This window comes from Muscardinus avellanarius (assembly GCF_963383645.1).
Source record: "Muscardinus avellanarius genome assembly, chromosome: X".
Classification (NCBI taxonomy): Eukaryota; Metazoa; Chordata; class Mammalia; order Rodentia; family Gliridae; genus Muscardinus; species Muscardinus avellanarius.
This window is the reverse complement of record NC_137792.1, coordinates 46549734-46568546: the sequence shown is the minus strand read 5'-3', so window position 1 is coordinate 46568546 and position 18813 is coordinate 46549734.

Below are 18813 nucleotides of genomic sequence, written 5' to 3'. Positions count from 1 at the left end.
ACCTAATCCCACATACAAGTATTAACTCAAACTAGATAAAAGACCTAAATATAAATCTTGAGACTATAAACTTTTAGGAGAAAATCTGGGTCATAAAACCTCACAACATTGAAATTGGCAGTGATTTCTTGGATATGATTTCAATGGCACAGGCAACAGAAGAATATACAAACTCCCTAAAAAATAAAAGAAAATATTGTATATCCAAAGACAATGTAAACAGAGTTAAAAGTTACTAATAGAATTGGATAAAATATTTCCAAATGCTATATCTGAAGGTATATTAATATTCCAACTAGAAATCCTAAAAATTAACAACAATAAAGGCAAACAATACAATTTAGAGATAGGTAAAAGACTAACATAAATAATGAGTCTCCACAGATAACCAATCTTAGTTGTCTGTTGGATGGAAACTCTTGTTTCTCTGGTTCTGGTGAGTGTTACCTATTTCTTCTTTGTAGTTAATCTCTTTGAGTATTTTCTCTAGCGCTGGTTTTGAAGACATAAATTCCTTCAGTTTCTGTTTGTCATGGAAGCTTCTTATTTCTCCATCTAATTTGATAGAAAGTTTTGCTGGATAGGAAATTTTTGGCTGGAAGTTGTTTTCTTTCAGAGTTTGGAATATGTTACTCCAAGCCCTTCTGGCTCTCATGACTTGGTTTGGGAAGTCTGGAGTGATTCTAATTGGTTTGCCTCTGAATGTCACTTGGCCCTTTGTTTTTGTTGCCTTTAAGATTCTCTGCTTGGCTTCCACATTGGTCATTTTGACAATTATGTGGCGTGGGGATCCTCTTCTCCGATCCTGTCTAAAGGGAGTTCTATAAGTTTCCTGGATCTGTGTATCAACCTCTTGCTCTATATTTGGAAAATTTTCTGCTATTACTTCCTTGAAGAGATTGTTGATCCCTTTGGTATCACTTTCTTTTCCCTCCTCTATTCCAATTATTCTTAGGTTAGCTCTCTTAAGATGGGCCCATATTTCTTCAATGTCAGATTCCTGCTGTTGGATATCTTTTTCTAGATTAGAAACTATGCATTCATTTTTGGATTGCTCATCTTCTAAGAGCGAGATTCTGTTCTCCATGTGGTCTAATCGGTTGTTTGTGCTTTGAATTGAGGCCTTTACTTCATTAATTGCATCCTTTATCTCTTTTTGGCTCTCTCTGAGTTCTTTTCGAAGCACCTCTATTATTTCTACAGTTATTTTCCTGATTTGATCTTCTAGAAATCTCTGATTTTCTGTTTTATCAGGTTCTGATGTTGTGGGGTTGTGCACATTCATTACTTCAGTGTTATTCCTCTTTCCCATGATTTCGGAGGTTTGTGCCTTCTTTGGGTTCTTCCCTTGGGTCACTATGGCTTCACTTAAGGTGCTCTGGATCTCGAGTCTGTATTATCTCAGACCCTACTACTCCTTTACTGGGTTGTATCACAGAGTCTCCGACCCAGGGAGTCAATAGAGGCTGCTTTAAACTATGGGGGGTGCCAGGTTGCACGCTCTCCTATGGTGTGATATCTCTGCCACCACCACTCCCTCACTGGGTCAGGTCCCAGGAGGTACAATACTGGGATTTCTCCTCTGTGGCCCGCAATTTGACTCACTGTTCTTGAGTACGTAGATGTAGCTGTACTGGACTCGGTGAATTCACTGCTGCTGCTGCCGCCGGTGGCAATATGGCGCCTCTGCCACGCCCTCGGCCATGAGGCTGGCGTATTTTTTCTTCTCTGGTTTTGATTTCCACTCTGAATCCCTGCAGCGTGTGCTGAGCTCAGCCACTGGGAGCTTTAAATGCTGTCTGCGCCGAAAGATCCCGCCTGGCTGTTCCGCAGTGGCTCACCTGGCTTGCTGTAGCCGTCCGCTGAGTTCGCCGCTGCCGCCGGCAGTATGGCGCTGCTGCCGCGTCCTCGGGCGCGTGTGTCTCCTCTGTGGCCCTGAGCTCTGTTCTCAGTCCGCTTTCTCTCTGGAGCCTGGTGGTTTTTTTTGTTTTTCTGGTGATGGTGTTTTCTGGCTATGAAAGGCGCTCTTTTTGTGGTAATGGAGATTGGTTGTTAGCGGGACTCTTAAGCCCCGCTTTTCTCGGTCGCCATCTTCCCGGAAGTCCCCCTAATTATTTATTTATTTACTTACTTATTTTGTGGTGCTAAGGATTGAATCCAGGAACATTCTACCTGCAAGTTAGACTTCCAGCCCTATTTTATTTTTTAGTTTGAAACAGGGTCATGTTAAGTTGCTAAATTCTCACTAAGTTGCTAAGGCTGACCTCAAACCTGCAATCCTCCTGTGTCAGCCTCCCAGGTACTAGGATTACAGGCATGTACCACCATACCCAGCTTGTCATTTTGAAAAAAGAAATCTTTAAATTACTGTGCTCTGGCCTTGAACCTACATCCTCCTATCTCAACCTCCAAACTAATGGGATTACAGGCATGGGCCTACCTGCCAGGCTCTTAAGGGGATTTGGAGGGGGCATACTGGGGATTGAACCCAGGGACATTCTACCTCCAAGATATACCACCAACCTTTTTTTTTTTTTTTTTTTTTGGTACTGGGGGTAGAACCCAGAGGCTTTCTATCTCTAGGCTATACCCCCAGATTTATTTTCTATTTTATTTGGAAACAGGGTCTCACTAAATTGCTGAGAGCCTCACTCAGTAGCTGAGGCTGGCTTTGAACTTGTGCGATCCTCCTGTCTCAACCTCCCAAGCACAGGGATTATGTCTCAGCCTCCCAAGCACAGGGATTACAAGTGTGTGCCACCATGCTCAGCTTACCCCCAGCCTTTTTATTTTTTATTTTGAAACAGGATCTCCCTAAGTTGCCGAAGATGGCCTTGAACCTGTGATCTTTCTGACTCAGCCTCCCAAGTACTGGGATTACAGGCATGAGTCACTATGTCCAGCTCTTAAGAGAATTCTTTACCTGAATAGCTGCTTGTCACCGCAACTCCTCCAGCCCCAACTTCTGCTTAGGGAACCTCAACAATTTCAGTACCAGGTTGAGGTGACAGGGCCAGCAGCATAGGAAGATGATCTACAGAGTCCCGGCAGCTAAGCCCAGGAGATGCACTCAGCACATGTCAAAAGAATTCCCCCTTCTAGCTACCCAGCTCGGGCCACTGCCTCCAAAGGGACTGGCCTACTCAACTCAGCTGTTGCCACTCTTAGATCCAAGGAGGAGACAGGCACCAGTTCTCCAATCACATCCTAACATAACCCATGAATTCAGAAGGGCACGCTGGTGCACACCTCTAATCCCAGTACTTGGGAGGCTGACAGGAGGATCACAGATTTGAGGCCAGCCTCATCAACTTATTAGTAAGACCTTCAGCAACTCTGTGAGACTCCATTTCAAAATAAAAAGGGCTATGTAGCTCAGAGGTAGAATGCAACTGGGTTCAATCCCGAGTGCTTAAAAAAAAAAAAAAAAGCCCAGGAACCTAAAAGGCCTCTCTACCCCACTTCAAAGAGAAGCCCCATCTGTCATCTCCCTCACAGCTGGCCTCCTGGGGAAAAATGGTTGCCCTTAATTCTCACCACCTCCAAGGGGGTGAAAGGAATTCCTGGAGAGGGAGGAGGTTCTAGGAGGTCAAGACAGACACAAACAAATACATTAGCAGCCCCAGACTACCACACAAAGAGCAGGCCCCAGTCACATGCAGTGGCGCCCGACGAAGCAGAGTTAAACACTACTGCAAATCCTTAGGGGAAGTCAAGAAGACACTTCAAAGCAACTGTGGGAGAAAGAAAGGTTCCCAAATTGGAGGCTATGCTTGCAGGGGTCATGTCCATATTTTCTTCCTAGATAAGGCTTTCTGGATATACAAAGCACAGTTCTGAGAAAAGGACTCGCAAAACTTAATAGAAAAACATAGTAAAAAAAAAAAAAAAGACATCTCTAACCACCAAAGCAATAAGCCAGAGGGCTAAAAGGAGCTTACTAAGCAAAAAATCCAAAGAAATGAAAATTATGAATGAAAACGTAAAATTCAAAAGTAGAGAGAAAAGCTAGTATCTAAATAATAAGGATTCCTAAAAGTAAAAAAGGTACAAATAATCACTCATTTTCTTTTATCTTTTTTTTTTCTTGTGGCACTGACGATTAAATCCAGGGGTAACCCACCTCTAAACCATACCCTACACTATTTTTTATTTTAAAATAGGGTATCTCTAAGTTGCTGAGACTGGCCTCAAACCCAAGATTCTCCTGCCTCAGCCTCCCAAGTACTAGGATTAGAGTTGTGTGCCACCACACCCAGTTAATTTTATTAAATAGATGAAAGTTCCTTAAATTGAAGATAGGCTTCAGGTTTCAGATTGAAAAGGCACATGGACCATAGACATTACCAAGGGACTGAGGTATAACTCCACGGTAGAGGATGTAATTAGCATGTACAAGCAAGGCCCCATGACAAAAAGACCAAAACCAAAAACATATAACCAAGCCAGGGATGGTGGCGCATGCTTGTAATCCCAGTGCTTAGGAGGCTGAAACAGGAGGATTGCAGGTTCAAAGCCAGCCTCAGCTACTTAGTGAGGCCCTCCACAATTTAGAAGACCTTTTTTCCAAATAAAGAATAAAATATAGCTGACGATATAGCTCAGAGATAGAATGCCCCTGTGTTCAATCCCCAGTGACCCCCTCCCAACACACACAACCTAGACATACTCTGATAAAAGTTTCTGAGTGTCACAGATAAAGAGAAAAATCTAGCCCAGCACAGTGGCTCACACATGTAAGTAACCCCAGTACTTGGGAGGCTGAGACAGGAGAATCACAGGTTCATAGCCAGCCTTATCTACTTAGTGAGGCACTACACAACTTAATGAGATCTTGTTTTCTTATTTAATTATTTATTATTTACTTATTTATTGGGAGTACTGAGGATGGAACCCCGGGGCATTCTACTTCCGAGCTACATCCCCAGCCCTATATTTTATTCTTTATTTTGAAACCGGGTCTCACTGAGTTGCAAGGTACCTCGCTAAGTAGCTGAAGCTGTCTGCGAACCATGATCCTCCTGTCTCAGTCTCCCAAATGCTGGGATTACAAGCATGTGCCACCATGCCTGGCTGAGACCCTGGTTTTTTGTTTGTTTGTTTTTGTGGTGCTGGGGGTGGAACTCAGAGGCTTTCTACTTTCGGGCTACACTCCCAGACCTATTTTGTATTTTATTTGGAAACAGGGTCTAAGTTGCTGAGAGCCTCACTAAGTAGCTGGGGCTGGCTTCGAACCTGCGCAATCCTCCTGTCTCAGTCTCCCAAGTACTGAGATTATAAGCGTGCACCACCACACCTGACTTGAGACCCTGTTTTAAAAAAGAAAAAATAGGACTGGTCACCAGGGGTGGTGGCGCACGCTTGTAATCCCTGTGCTTAGGAGGCTGAGACAGGAGGATTGCACGGGTTCGAAGCCAGCCTCAGCTACTTAGTGAGGCTCTCAGCAACTTAGTGAGACCCTGTTTCCAAATAAAATATAAAAAAGGTCTAGGAGTATAGCCCGGAGGTAGAAAGCCTCTCGGTTCCACCCCCAGTACCACCACCAAAAAAAAAAAGAAAAAAATAGGACTGGTCATGTAGCTCAGAGGTAGAATGACCCCAGGGTTCAATCCCCAGTACTACCAAAAAAAAAAAAAAAAGACAAAGAGAAAATCTTATAAACTTCCAAACAAAAATTTCCAACAAACATATGAGAAGCAGACAGACAACCTTCTCAGATCTGCAGCTCTGAAGAGAGAAGAAAAGCTATTACAGGTTGAGTTTCCCTTATCTAAAATACAAGGGGTCAGAAATGTGGTGCACACTGAGGCAAAAGGATCACCAAGTTGAGGCCAGCCTGGTAACATAGCGAGATCCTGTCTCAAAATAAAACATAAAAAGTGCTGGGGATCTAGCTAAGTGAAAGTGTCCCTGGGTTTACTTCCCTACCCATTCCCACCACATACAGAAAAAAGAAGTATTTTGGATTTTAGATTTGCAATTATTTATATATATATATAAGATATCTTGAGATAAGTACAAAGTCTAAAAAATTTGTTTCACATATTCTTTATGAATATAGCCTGAAGCTGGGTGTGGTGATGCACACTTGTAATCCCAGTACTTGGGAGGCTGAGACAGGAGGATCACATGTTTGTGGCCAGCCTCAGATATTTAGTGAAGCCCCCCAAAACTTAATGAAACCCTCTTTCAAAATAAAGAATACAAAAAGGGTTGGGGTATAGCTCGGAGGTAGAATGCCCCTGGGTTCCATCCCCAGTACTACAAAATAAATGACTGAATAAATATATATATTATATATATATAAAAGCCTGAGTGGGTGTGGTGACATGCTCCTGTAATCCCAGTACCTGGAATCATGCTCCTGTAATCCCAGTACAGGAGAATCACAGGTTTAAGACCAGCTTCAGTAACCTAACAAGACCCTGTTTCAAAACAAATATTTAAAAGGGCTAAGGTTATATATAAAGGTAGAATGCCCCTGGGTTCGATCCCTAGTAAAACACACATACATGTGCGCGCATATATATCCTAATCCAAAACCTATTTTATGTAACACTTAATAATTTTGTGTATGAAACAAAATTTCACAGTGTGGGGTTTTCCATTTGCTGTGTCACATAAGCACTCAAAAAGTTTTAGATTTTGGAATATCAAAATAAGGATATTCAACGTGTACAAAATACTGAGAAAATGGACTGTGTTTCAATTCAAATTCCTCTATCTGGTCAATATTTCACTCTTAGGTAAAGGTAAAAGTCATTTCCAGATGTGCTAAGATTATCACCTATATTTCCTTTCTGGTAAAACTACTGGCAAAAATAAAAACCAGGTTCAGTGAAATATGTACTTAGCATGTGCAAGACCATGGGTTCAATCCCAAACACGAAATAGCAATAATAAGATAAAAATTAACAATAAATATTAAATCAAAATAAAGATCTCAAAATAAAAGAAACAAAAAGGTGTAGGCAGGAAGTTTATTAAACCTTATCATTAAACCTAAGAAAGAAAAGCTCAGCATGGTGGTGCATGCCTGTAATTCCAGTATTTAGGAGGCAGAGAAAGGGTCAGCCTCAACATCTTAGACCCTCAACATCATATTAGAAAGAATAAAAATTTTTGCAGTACTAAGGATTGAACCCAGGGGCATTCTACCTACAAGCTATACCCACAGCCCTATTTTTTATACTTTTTTTTTTTTTTGCAGTACTGAGGATGGAACCCAAAGGCATTCTACCTCTAAGCTACACCCACAGCCCTAATTTTTATTCTTTATTTGGAAACAGGGTCTCACTGAGTTGCAAAGGGCCTCGCTAAGTAACTGAGGCTGTCTGCGAATCACAATCCTCCTGTCTCCGTCTCCCTAATGAGCCACCATCCCCAGCTTCTACTTTAGTTTTTTATATTGGCTCTGGTGGGGATGAAGCCAGGGCCTTGTAAATGCTAGGCAAGTACCTGGCTATACTTTATTTTGAAACAAGGTCTCATTAGGTTGCCCATGAATCTGTGATCCTCCTGTCTCAGCCTCCCAAGAACTGGGATTACAGGCATGCACCACCAAGCTAGGCCCTTGTTTCAAAATTTTAAAAAGCTGTGAGATAGAATGCCCCTGGGTTGCCTGGTGGTGGTGCATGCTTGTAACCCCGGTACTTAAGAGACTGAGACAGATGGATCCAGGTCCGCAGCCAGCCTCAGCTACTTAGCGAGGCCCTCTGCTACTTAGTGAGACTCTGTTTCCAAATAAAGAATAAAAAATCGGGCTGAGGGTGTTGCTCTGAAGTAGAATGCCCCTGGGTTCAATCCCCAGCACCACATTTAAAAAAAAAAAAAGAATGTCCCTGGGTCAATCCCCAGTACCAGAAAAATAAAAAAGAAAGGAAAAAAGCAAGCGAGCAAAGCAAGCTGGTGATGTGGCTACGAACTGTAATAACCATTAAGAAACAACACTTAAAATCCAGGAAGCAGATCATAAGGAAATAGTTCAGAACTAAAATATCAGTTTCAACAAACTCTAAGAATCAAGCAAATGGGGACTGGAAAAGTAAAAGCATAAAAGCATGCTAAAAGTTTCACTCTGAAAGGCAGGATGAAAATAGATACTATTTAACTTTGGTAACATGATAGAGAAAATATTTAACTATGATACAAATATGACATGATTCATAAAGTAAATCTAATTACTATTATAATGCCCGTACATGGGGAGTCTAAGACAGGAGGATTGCAGGTTGAAGGCCAGCATCAACAACTGAGCATGACTGTCTGGGGAGACTGAAATTCTCTCCGTTTCAAAACAAATATTCAAAAGGGCTGAGGCCATAGCTTGGAGCTAAACTGCCTCTGGGTTTTTGATACCCAGTATCAAAAAAAGAAATTTGACCAGACCTATTAGTTAGCATAACAAATGTGAATGTGTCAAATTTCCCTGTTTACACACACACACACACACACACACACACACACACACACACACAGTCTCCGTTTCTTCCAAAGTACTCATGTTGCAACAAAAAAAAGAATGTGAAGGTTGGAATTAACCAGGTCTGGCCATTATATTCGACAATTTCCATCTGTCCAGCTTCCCTGGAAAGTGAGCGCCTGCGCTGGATTCAGGCACACAATGAAAGAAAATACATCACTGGGTGGGGGGGGAGCATCTGCTTGAGAGAGCAGGGAAGGGGAGACAGGGAAGAGGGAGGCTGCAGTCAGTCCCGTCACTCACAGCAACGCGGCACGCAGGGGCCTCTCTGCTCCTTGGATTTTCAATAGCCTCGCAAAGGAAACAGCTACCATTTTACAGCTGGCAGATGAAGGTACTTACTCTGGCTCAAAAACTACCTAGCTCTAAGAATTTTTTTATTTTTATTTTTTGGTACTAGGGATAAAACCAAGGGGCATTCTACCTCTGAACTACACATCCAGCCCTATCTAATTCTTTTTTTTTTTTTTTTTTTTTTTGTGTGTGTGTGTGTGTGGTACTGGGGATTGAACCCAGGGGCATTCTACCTCTGAGCTACACCCCCAGCCCTATTTTTAACTCTTTATTTTGAAACAGGGTCTCATTAAGTTGGGGAGGGCCTCACTAAATAACTGAGGCTGGCCAGGAACTTGTGATCCTCCGGCCTCCCAAGTACTAGGATCACGAGCGTGCGCCACCAGGCCTGGCTTTGTTTTTGCGATGGAGTCTCACTTTGTTGTCTGGGATCCAGTGATCTTCCAAAGTGGCTGAGTGGCTGGGACTATGGGGCCCACCACAGCACCCAAGTGAAGCATTTCTTTCTAATGAGGATCTCAACAACCTAGTGAGATCCTGTTTCTAAATAAAGAAATAAAATTGGGCTGGGGGCATAATTTAGAGGTGGAATCTTCCAGGTTTAATCCCCAGTACCACAGAAAAGTAAAAAGTAAATTTAAAAAATAATAAATAAGCCAGGCGTGGTGGTGCATGCTTGTAATCCCAGCATTTGGGAGGCTGAGACAGGAGGAGCATGGCTCACAGACAGCCTCAGCTACTTAGTGAGGCCCTTTGCAACTCAGTGAGACCCTGTTTCAAAAAAGAAGAATAAAAGCCAGGCGTGGTAGTGCACACTTGTAATTCCAGCATTTGGGAGGCTGAGACAGGAGGATCAAAGGTTCGCAGACAACCTCAGCTAGTACTTAGTAAGGCCCTTTGCAACTCAGTGAGACCCTGTTTCAAAATAAAGAATAAAAAATAGGGCTGGGGGTGTAACTCAGAGGTAGAATGCCCCTGGATTCCATCCCCAATATGGCAAAAAAAAAAATTCTATTTAGGAGTAAGGCACGGTAGCACATACTTGTAATCCCTGTACTTAGGAGGCTGAGACAGTGAGACAGGAGAACCACAGATTTGAGGCCAGCCTGGGCAACTTAGTTGAGACTGTTTCCAAATTTTAAAAAAAATAGTGCTTGGCATATAGCTCTGAAGTAGAAAGCTCCTGAATTCAATCCCTAATACCACCAAAAAAATTCACTTGTATTTGGGAAATTGGAATGTAGCTCAGTGGTAGAGCACACTTGCCTGCCACAGACAAGGTCCTGAGTTTCAGCAGCAGCAGCAGCAGCACCAACACGCACACACAAACACACACACACAAACACACACACAATTTATTTGAACACACTTCGTAGGACTCCTTGATTACCAGTCCAGGGGGGCTGGTAAGTGAACTCAGGGGCATTCTATCTACCTATTGTATCTTGAAACATGGCCTTGCTAAGTTACCGAGGGTCTCACTCAATTGCTGAGGCTGGCCCCAAACCTGCAATCCTTTTGTCTCAGGCTCCCAAGTACTGGAATTACAGATGTGCACCACCACACCCAGCTTCATTAATATTATCATTTCAGTCCTAAGTACTCTCTAGTCAAAAGTACAAGTTAGCTGCGCCACACCCCACCTCCTCCCTATTTCCCAGCAATCAGCCCAATTAGTCTGACCATTACTTTGGCTGCAATTTACCAGTAAAGGTCATTGTTTTCTGTGCACCTGGAAGTTTTTATTCTCAATTTAATTTTCACCATCTTCCTCATCGATTTAGTTATACAGCATTGCTTTGCCTGTGTGTGTGGTACTGGGGAATGGAACCCAGGGGCATTCTTCCTCCGATCTACACCCCCGGCCCTATTTTATTTTTATTTTGAAACAGGGTCCCATTAGATTTTAAGTTGCTGAGGTTGTCCCCAAACCTGTGATCTTCCTATCTCAGTCTCCCAAGTACTGGGATTACAGGTGTGGGCCACCACAACCAGTTTTTTTTTTTCCCCAGTGCTGGGACTCAAACCCAGGGCCTCATAAATGTTAAGCAAGTACTGTCACTGAGCTAAACCTCCAGCACAGTTTGGGGGTGTTTTGGTTTTTTTTTTTGTTTTGTTTTGTGGTACTATGTACTAAACCATGGGGCACTCTACCTTCTGGATATACTCTCAGTCCTTTTAATTTTTAAACAGCTTGCTAAAAGTAAAGCTACATTACGGAGGTTGTCCTCAAACCTGTGATCCTCCCATCTCAGCCTCCCAAGTACTGGGATTATAGGTTTACACCGCCACAGGGGGGTGCATTGTTCTTTTGTTGTTCTTGTTTTGTTTTGGTACAGGGGAGACTGAACTCTGAACTATACCCCCTTCCCTATTTTATTCTTTTTATTTTATTTTATTGTATGGGTGTGGTGCTGGGGATTGAACCCAGGGGCATTCTACCTCTGAGCTACACCCCCAGCCCAATTTTTTATTCTTTATTTTGAAAACAGGTCTCACTAAGCTGAGGAGGGCCTCACTAAGTAGCTGAGGCTGGCTGCAAACCCAGATCCTCCTGTCTCAGCCTCCCAAGTACTAGGATTACTGGTGTGGGCCACCACAAACAGTTTTGTTTTGTATTTCAGTGCTGGGACTCAAACCCAGGGCCTCATAAATATTAAGCAAGTGCTGTCACTGAGATAAAGCTCCAGCACAGTTTTGGGACATTTATTCTTTTATTTTTAAATACGGTCTCACACTAAGTTGCAGAGGGCCTTACTAAGTAGCTGAGGCTAGCTGCAAACCTATGAGCCTCCTGCCTCAGTTTCCCAAGTACTGGGATTTCATGTATGCACTACCACATGCACCTGGTTATTTACCTTTTTGTATGTGTGTGTGGGGGGGGGGGGTACTGGGGATGGAACCCAGGGGCATCCTACCTCCGAACTTCACCCCCCAGCCCTATTTTTTATTCTTTGTTCTGAAACAGGGTCTCACTGAGTTGCAAAGGCCTCACTAAGTAGCTTAGGCTGGCCGCGAACTGCGATCCTCCTTTCTCAGCCTCCCAAATGCTGGGATTGCAAGTGTGCACCACCACACCTAGCTTGTTCTTTATTTTTAACAAGTAATAATCACATGGCTCCAAAATCAGAAGTGGATTTTGAGACTGAGGGTGTACCTCAGTGGTAGAGCATTTGTTTAGCAAGTCGGGGGCCCAGTGTTTGATTCCCAGCACTTCAAAAAACAAGTTTATCTTGAAGTCTCCCTCCCACACTTATTTCTCCTATTCACTGCATTCCCTGTCATAAGAAACTTTGAGACAGGAGAATCTAAGGTTCAAGGACAGCCTCAGCAAGTAGTGAGACTATCATCAACCAAGGGAGACCATTTCCAAACTGAAAAAAATGAAAATCGGACTGGGGGTATAGCCCAGAGGTAGAATGCGTCTAGGTCAATCCCCAGTAGCACAAATATAAATAGATAAAATAGGGCTTGGGTTGTAACTCAGAAGTAGAATGCCCCTGAGCTCTATCCACAGTACCAAAAGAAGTCCACTTCATTTGTTTATTGGGTATTCTTCAGTTTCTTTATGCAAATACAAACATACATTCTCATTTTCCTATATTTTCTCACATAAAAAGTTAACAATGTGGTCCTGTCAGCAACTGTTTTAATAGTTTTTCCAAATCATTTTTCCATACAATACTTCATTTTTTAAACTGCCAGGATTCCTAAATTCCTAATGTGTATGCATGTATGTATGTGTGTGTACATACATGTACATATATATCCTACTTTACAAATTAACTATTGCCTTTTTCCTTGTTATCAGTATTTTTATTATTATATGGTATTAGATATTACTAAATAAAGTATAATTAATTTTGTTCATTTTGCTTGTTACTTATACAAATCAGTATCTGGGCCAGGTGTGGTGGCACATGACGGTAATCCTAGTACTTGGGAGGTTGAGACAGGAGGATCACAGGTTCAAGATCAGCCTCGACAACTTAGAGCCTATTTCTAAATAAAGAATAAAAAATAGGGCTGCAGAACTGGATGTAGTAGTGCACACTTGTAATCCCAGTACTTGGGAGGCTGAGATAGGAGGATTATAGGTTTGAGGACAACCTCAGCAATGTAGCAATACTCTCAGTTACCTAGGGAGACCCTGTTTTATAACAAAAAATAAAAAATAAAAAGGGTTGGGAGTAGCTGGGCATGATGGTACACGCTTGTAATCATAGTACTTGGGAGGCTGAGACAGGAGGATCCAGATTCAGGGCCAGCCTCAGCTATTTAATGAGACCTAGCTTCAAAATAAAGAAAAAATTGGGCTGGGGGTGCAACTCAGAGGTAGAATGCCCCTGGGTTCAATCTGCAGCAACACATACACACACAGACACACACACACACACACACACACACACACACACACGACTGGGAGTTTAACTTGAGAGAGAGAGAGACAGACAGACAGACAGACAGACAGACAGTCTCAGAGGAAGTGATGTATAAGTTGATATCTGAAAAGCAAACGTTTTACAGTTGATAGCCAGGGGTGGCAGCACACTCCTGTAATTCCAATACTTGGAAGGCTGAGACGGGAGGATCGTAGGTTCACAGCCAGCCTCAGCAACTCAGTGAGACTGTTTCAATGCAAAAAATAAAAAGGGCTAGGGTACAGCATAGAAGTAGAATGCCCCTGGGTTCAATCCCCAGTACCATAAAAAAAAAATTCAAATAGTAACTGCAGCCGGGCATGGTGGCGCACGCTTGTAATCCCAGCATTTGGGAGGCTGAGACCTGAAGATGGCAGTTCGCAGACAGCCTCAGCTACTTAATGAAGCCCTCTGCAACTCAGTGAGACCCTGTTTCAAAATAAAGAATAAAAAATAGGGCAGGGTGTGTAGCTTGGAGGTCAAATGTCCCTGGGTTCCATCCCAGATCCGCAAAAAAAAAAAAAAAAAGGTAACTGCACCTGTACTGAGCATGTAGACTTTTTTTCTTTATTATTCCCTCAACAATATAGTATAACAACTATTTACATGGAATTTGCATTGTATTAGATATTATAAAATATCTAAAGATAGCTGGGCGTGGTGGCGCACGCTTGTAATCCCCACGCTTGGGAGGCTGAGACAGGAGGATCGCACAGGTTCAAAGCCAGCCTCAGCTACTTAGTGAGGCTCTGCAAGTAGTGAGACCCTGTTTCCAAATAAAATATAAAATAGGTCTGGGAGCATACCCCGAAGGTAGAAAGCCTCTGGGTTCCACCCCCAGTACCACAAAAAAAAATAGAGGGGAGGACTGTACTGCTTATATATAAATACCATGCCATTTTATTTAAAGAACTTGAGCATCCACTGATTTTGGTATCTGCCAGGAGTCCTGGGATCAATCTCCCACGGATACAGGGGGATGACTAGAGAGAGAGACAGAGAGAAAGAGTGTGTGTGTGTGTGTGTGTGTGTGTGTGTGTGTGTCTGTGTGTGTGACGTGCTTTTACCATGTGCCAGGCACTATTCTAAATATTTTAACTCTTAAACTCATCAAGTTCTTACAATTCCAGCTACTCAGGAGGTTGAGATGGGAGGATCACTTGAGCCTAGAAGTCCGAGGCCAGCCTGAGTAACATAGCAAAATCCCATGTAAGCCATGCATGGCAGCGCACACTTGTAATCCCAGGACTTGGGAGGCTGAGACAGGAGGAACTCAGGTTCAAGGTCAACCTCAGCAATTAAGTGAGACTCTCAGTAAACTGGTGAAATCCTATTTAGAAATAAAGTATATAAAAAGGCCTGGAGGTGTAACTCAAAGGTAGAATGCCCCCAAGTTCAATCACCAGTAGCACAAAACATGTTTTTAAAAATCTAAAAAAATTCTCACAATTGCTGTTAGGTAGATAGTATAATTAATTACCTCTATTTTGTAGTTACAGAGGATGGAGTTGAGTAACTTGCCCAAGGCCACAGAGCTAAGATTCAAACTCACTCTACCTCCAAGAATTCATTTAACTGATACAACTTACGGTACAAACTTAAAGGTATAGCTTTTAAAGAATAAAAGGGTATGATATATTAGGTACTGCTATATAGTATTTATTGCTGTTCACCCTAGACTAAGTCACTTAACTTTGCTGAGCCTCAGTTGTCTCATCTATACCATGGGACTAGGCGATGAATGGAACATGATCTTATAACAAGTCAGGAGAACAGCAATGATACCAAATGTAAAAGACCCAGACTGGATGCTTTAGGATATACTGAGCAATTTGTTTTTCAATGTGGTGGTGTAGATTGAACCCAGGAGCATTCTACCTGTGAGCTATACCCCCAGCCCTTTTTTACATTTTTTTATTTCAAAACAGGGTCTCACTAAGTTACTGAGACTGGTTTCAAACCTGTAATCCTCCTCTCTCAGCCTGCCAAAGAGCAGGATTATAGAAGTGTACCACCACACCCGGCTACAATTTTGTAAAGTTGCAGTGGGCCAGGCTTGATGGTACATGCTTATATTCCCAGTACTTGGGAGTCTGAGACTCTGATTCAACATAAAAAGTAAAATGGGGCTGAGGGTGTAGGTCAGAGGTTGAATGCCCCTGGATTCAATCCTCAGCACCAAAATAACAGCGATAACAACAACAAAAAATGTTGCTGGGAAGTCTGTGGCACATGCTTGTAATCCTACTACTTGGAAGGCTGAGATAGGAGGATCGTGGGTTCAAGGACAGCCTCAGCAAGTAGTAAGACTCACTTTAACTTAAGTCTCAACCTAGTGAGACCCTGCTTCAAAATAAAAAATAAAGTCAGGGGTGGTGGCCCACACCTGTAATCCCAGTACTTGAGAGGCTGAGACAGGAGGATCACAGGTTCCAGGACAGCCTCAGCAACTTAATGAGGCTTTCAGCAACTTAGTGAGACCCTGTTTCCAAATAAAAAATAAAATAAGACTGGGGCTATAACCTGGAGATAGAAAGCCCCTAGGTTCCACCCCAAGTACCACAATAAAAAAAAATAATAAAAATAAAATGGCTGGCAGTGTAGCTCAGAGGTAGAATGCCCCTGAGTTCCATCCCCAGTACCAAAAATAAATAAATAAATAAGGTTGCTGTTAACATTCCATAAGAGCAAAGGATTGGGAGAAGAGCTCATGGAAACTCACTGTGCTTCATCATGATGACCAGTCCACCTGGAAAACACTCAGGTCCAAATACGCCCACTTCTTCCTGCCAGAATGGGAGAAAAAGCCATTTGAAGGCACACCTGGGAATTACAATGCCACGGGCCCTTTAAAAGCCCCCTGAAATTAAAATAAAGCATCAAAGAACATAATGCCCTATTAGGGCATTAGGAGAAGGGGCTTTATGGAGCCTGTGCCTAATATGGCTGAGTGTACACAGGGTAGACAGTGTTACAATACCCAGAGGGAGCAGTAGGTCTGAACCTCTTCCTGAATGGAGTCAGCATCTCAATGTGTTGACTGGGGTCTTGGATCTTTTTATTCTTCTACCATGTAGTGCTATATCCTAGGTAAGGGACTAGTGATAATGCCTCCACACCAAGGGGAGAAGGGCATGCATGGGTGGTCTGCTTCTTCATGGGGTGGGGTGAAAATAGTGGTTCATTTCTCACGTAGGGAATTGTATGTGCCATCTGTCGTCAAAGAAGAGGTGGTAGAGATTAGATCCCAAGGCTCTACCTACTCTGGGGAACAGGGCCTCTTACCTGTGTGTCTATGTAGACTGAAGTCAGTGCACAATCTTAGTGGAGGATCTGTACCTGCACATGTGGCTGAGATCTGCACCTTGACAATTGCGTGCGTGCGTGCGTGGTGCGTGCGTGTGTAGAGGGGTGCCATCTGTGCCTCTACTCTAGGGTGAAGAGAAAGTGGGGGAAAAAGCAGTGGCTATATGCATCTTTGCTGCATGGAAGAGAAGCACAGATCCATATATCTCTAAATTGTTGGGAAGAGAAGGTTTCTGGGTCTCTTGACTGTAGAAAAAGCTAGCTGAAGGCTGGGTGTGGTGGTGCACGCTTGTGATCCCCGTGCTTCGGAGGCCGAGACAAGAGGATCAAAGCCAGCTGGTTCAGCCGGGCATGGTGGCGCACACTTGTAATCCCAGCACTTGGGAGGCTGAGACAGGAGGATCACACAGGTTCGAAGCCAGCCTCTGCTATTTAGTGAGGCTCTCAGCAACTTAGTGAGACCCTGTTTCCAAATAAAGTATAAAAAGGTCTGGGAGTATAGCCCAGAGATAGAAAAAGCCCCTGGGTTCCACCGCCAGTACCACCAAAAACAAATAAACAACAACAACAAAAAAATACAGTCGGGCATAATGGTGCACACGTGTAATCCCAGTACCTGGGAGGCTGAGACAGGAGGATCACACAGGTTCGAAGCCAGCCTCTGCTATTTAGTGAGGTTCTCAGCAACTTAGTGAGACCCTGTTTCTAAAGAAAATATAAAATAGGTCTGGGAGTATAGCCCGGAGGTAGAAACCCCTGAGTTCCACCCCCAGTACCACAAAAAAATAAATTTAAAAAAAGCCAGCCGGTTCTCAGCAACTTTAGCGAGACCCTGTTTCCAAATATAATAGAAAATAGGTCTGGGAGTGTAGCCTGGAGGTAGAAAGCCCCTGGGTTCCATCCCCAGTACCACCAAAAAAAGAAAAGAAAAAAAGAAAAAGAAAAAGCTAGCTGATATGCCTAATTCCAGTGAGGTGACATTAGTGCCATACGATGAAGGAAACTGTAGCTTTGAATGAGTGGGGTCTACACCCTCCTGCAGAGGGCAATTCTGAAACCTTACATGGCTGGTGGACTGAGATGACTTGTGTATTTTTGTTTGTTTGTTTTTTGGTGGTACTGGGGTTCCTGGAAACCCTTCCACCTCCGGGTTACACTCCCAGACCTATTTTCATATTTTTTTTTATTTGGAAACAGGGTCTCTTAAGCCAGCACGGCTGACTTTGAACCTGCACAATCCTCCTGTCTCCGCCTCCCAAGGATTACAAGCGTGCGCCACCACGCCGGGCTATGACTTGCGTATTTTCAGTGGATCTGTATATCTTAAGTGGATCAACTCCTACACTGGCTGAGGAGGGAGTGTCCTATCATCTTGCCCTGAATGAGAAGAAACATTTCTGAGCTCCTGTACCTTGGGTGGGGAGGGAGGCCACAGGCACTGCATTGTAGGGCACAGTGATATCACTGCCTCTCACCATTACAGGGAGGGGGAGGTGCATCTCTGAAGGGGGGTCTCCCTTGGCCAGAAATCCTTGGAGTGAGAGGTCTAAGTCTAGTTCAGAAGGAAGAGGTAAGCCAGGCATGGTGGCACATGCTTGTAATCCCAGCATTCAGGAGGCTGAAACTGAAGGATTGCGGTTCTCAGACAGCCTCAGCTGCTTAGTGAGGCCCTCTGCAACTCAGTGAGACTCTGTTTCAAGTTAAAGAATAAAAAATAAGGTAGGGGGTGCAGCTCGGAGGTCAAATGCCTCTGGGTTCCATCCCCAGACACTCAAAAAAAAAAAAAAAAGGGAAAGGGGTATGGCCAGGTGGTGGTGGACACTTGTAATCCCAGCGCTTGGGAGTCTGAGACAGGATAATATTGGGAGGCTGAGACAGGAGGACCATACAGGTTTGATGCCAGCCTCAGCTACTTAGTGAGGCTCTTGGCAACTTAGTGAAACCCTGTTTCCAAATATGAAATAGGGCTGTGTGTATAGCCCGGAGGTAGAAAAGCACCTGTGTTCCACCCCTAGTACCACAAAAAAATGAAGGGGTATAAATCTTAGTCCCCTACCCTAGGGGCCCCTCAAAGGGTAGATCTGATTGTCTCTGTGTTAATTAAGGTCTGTTTGTGTTTGCTGTGAAGCACTTTAGGGTTAAGCCTTTACCAATTCAGTAAAACAGCGTTTTTTTATGGGGTAGGGGTTAATTCTAATTCTCCACAATGGGGACTGGCTGGAGCCCAGGAAGAGGGCAAAATCTGCGTGGTACTCCACAGGGAACCTCTAACCAGTTGGGGAGGGTGATCTACAGGCTCTGCAGGAGTAG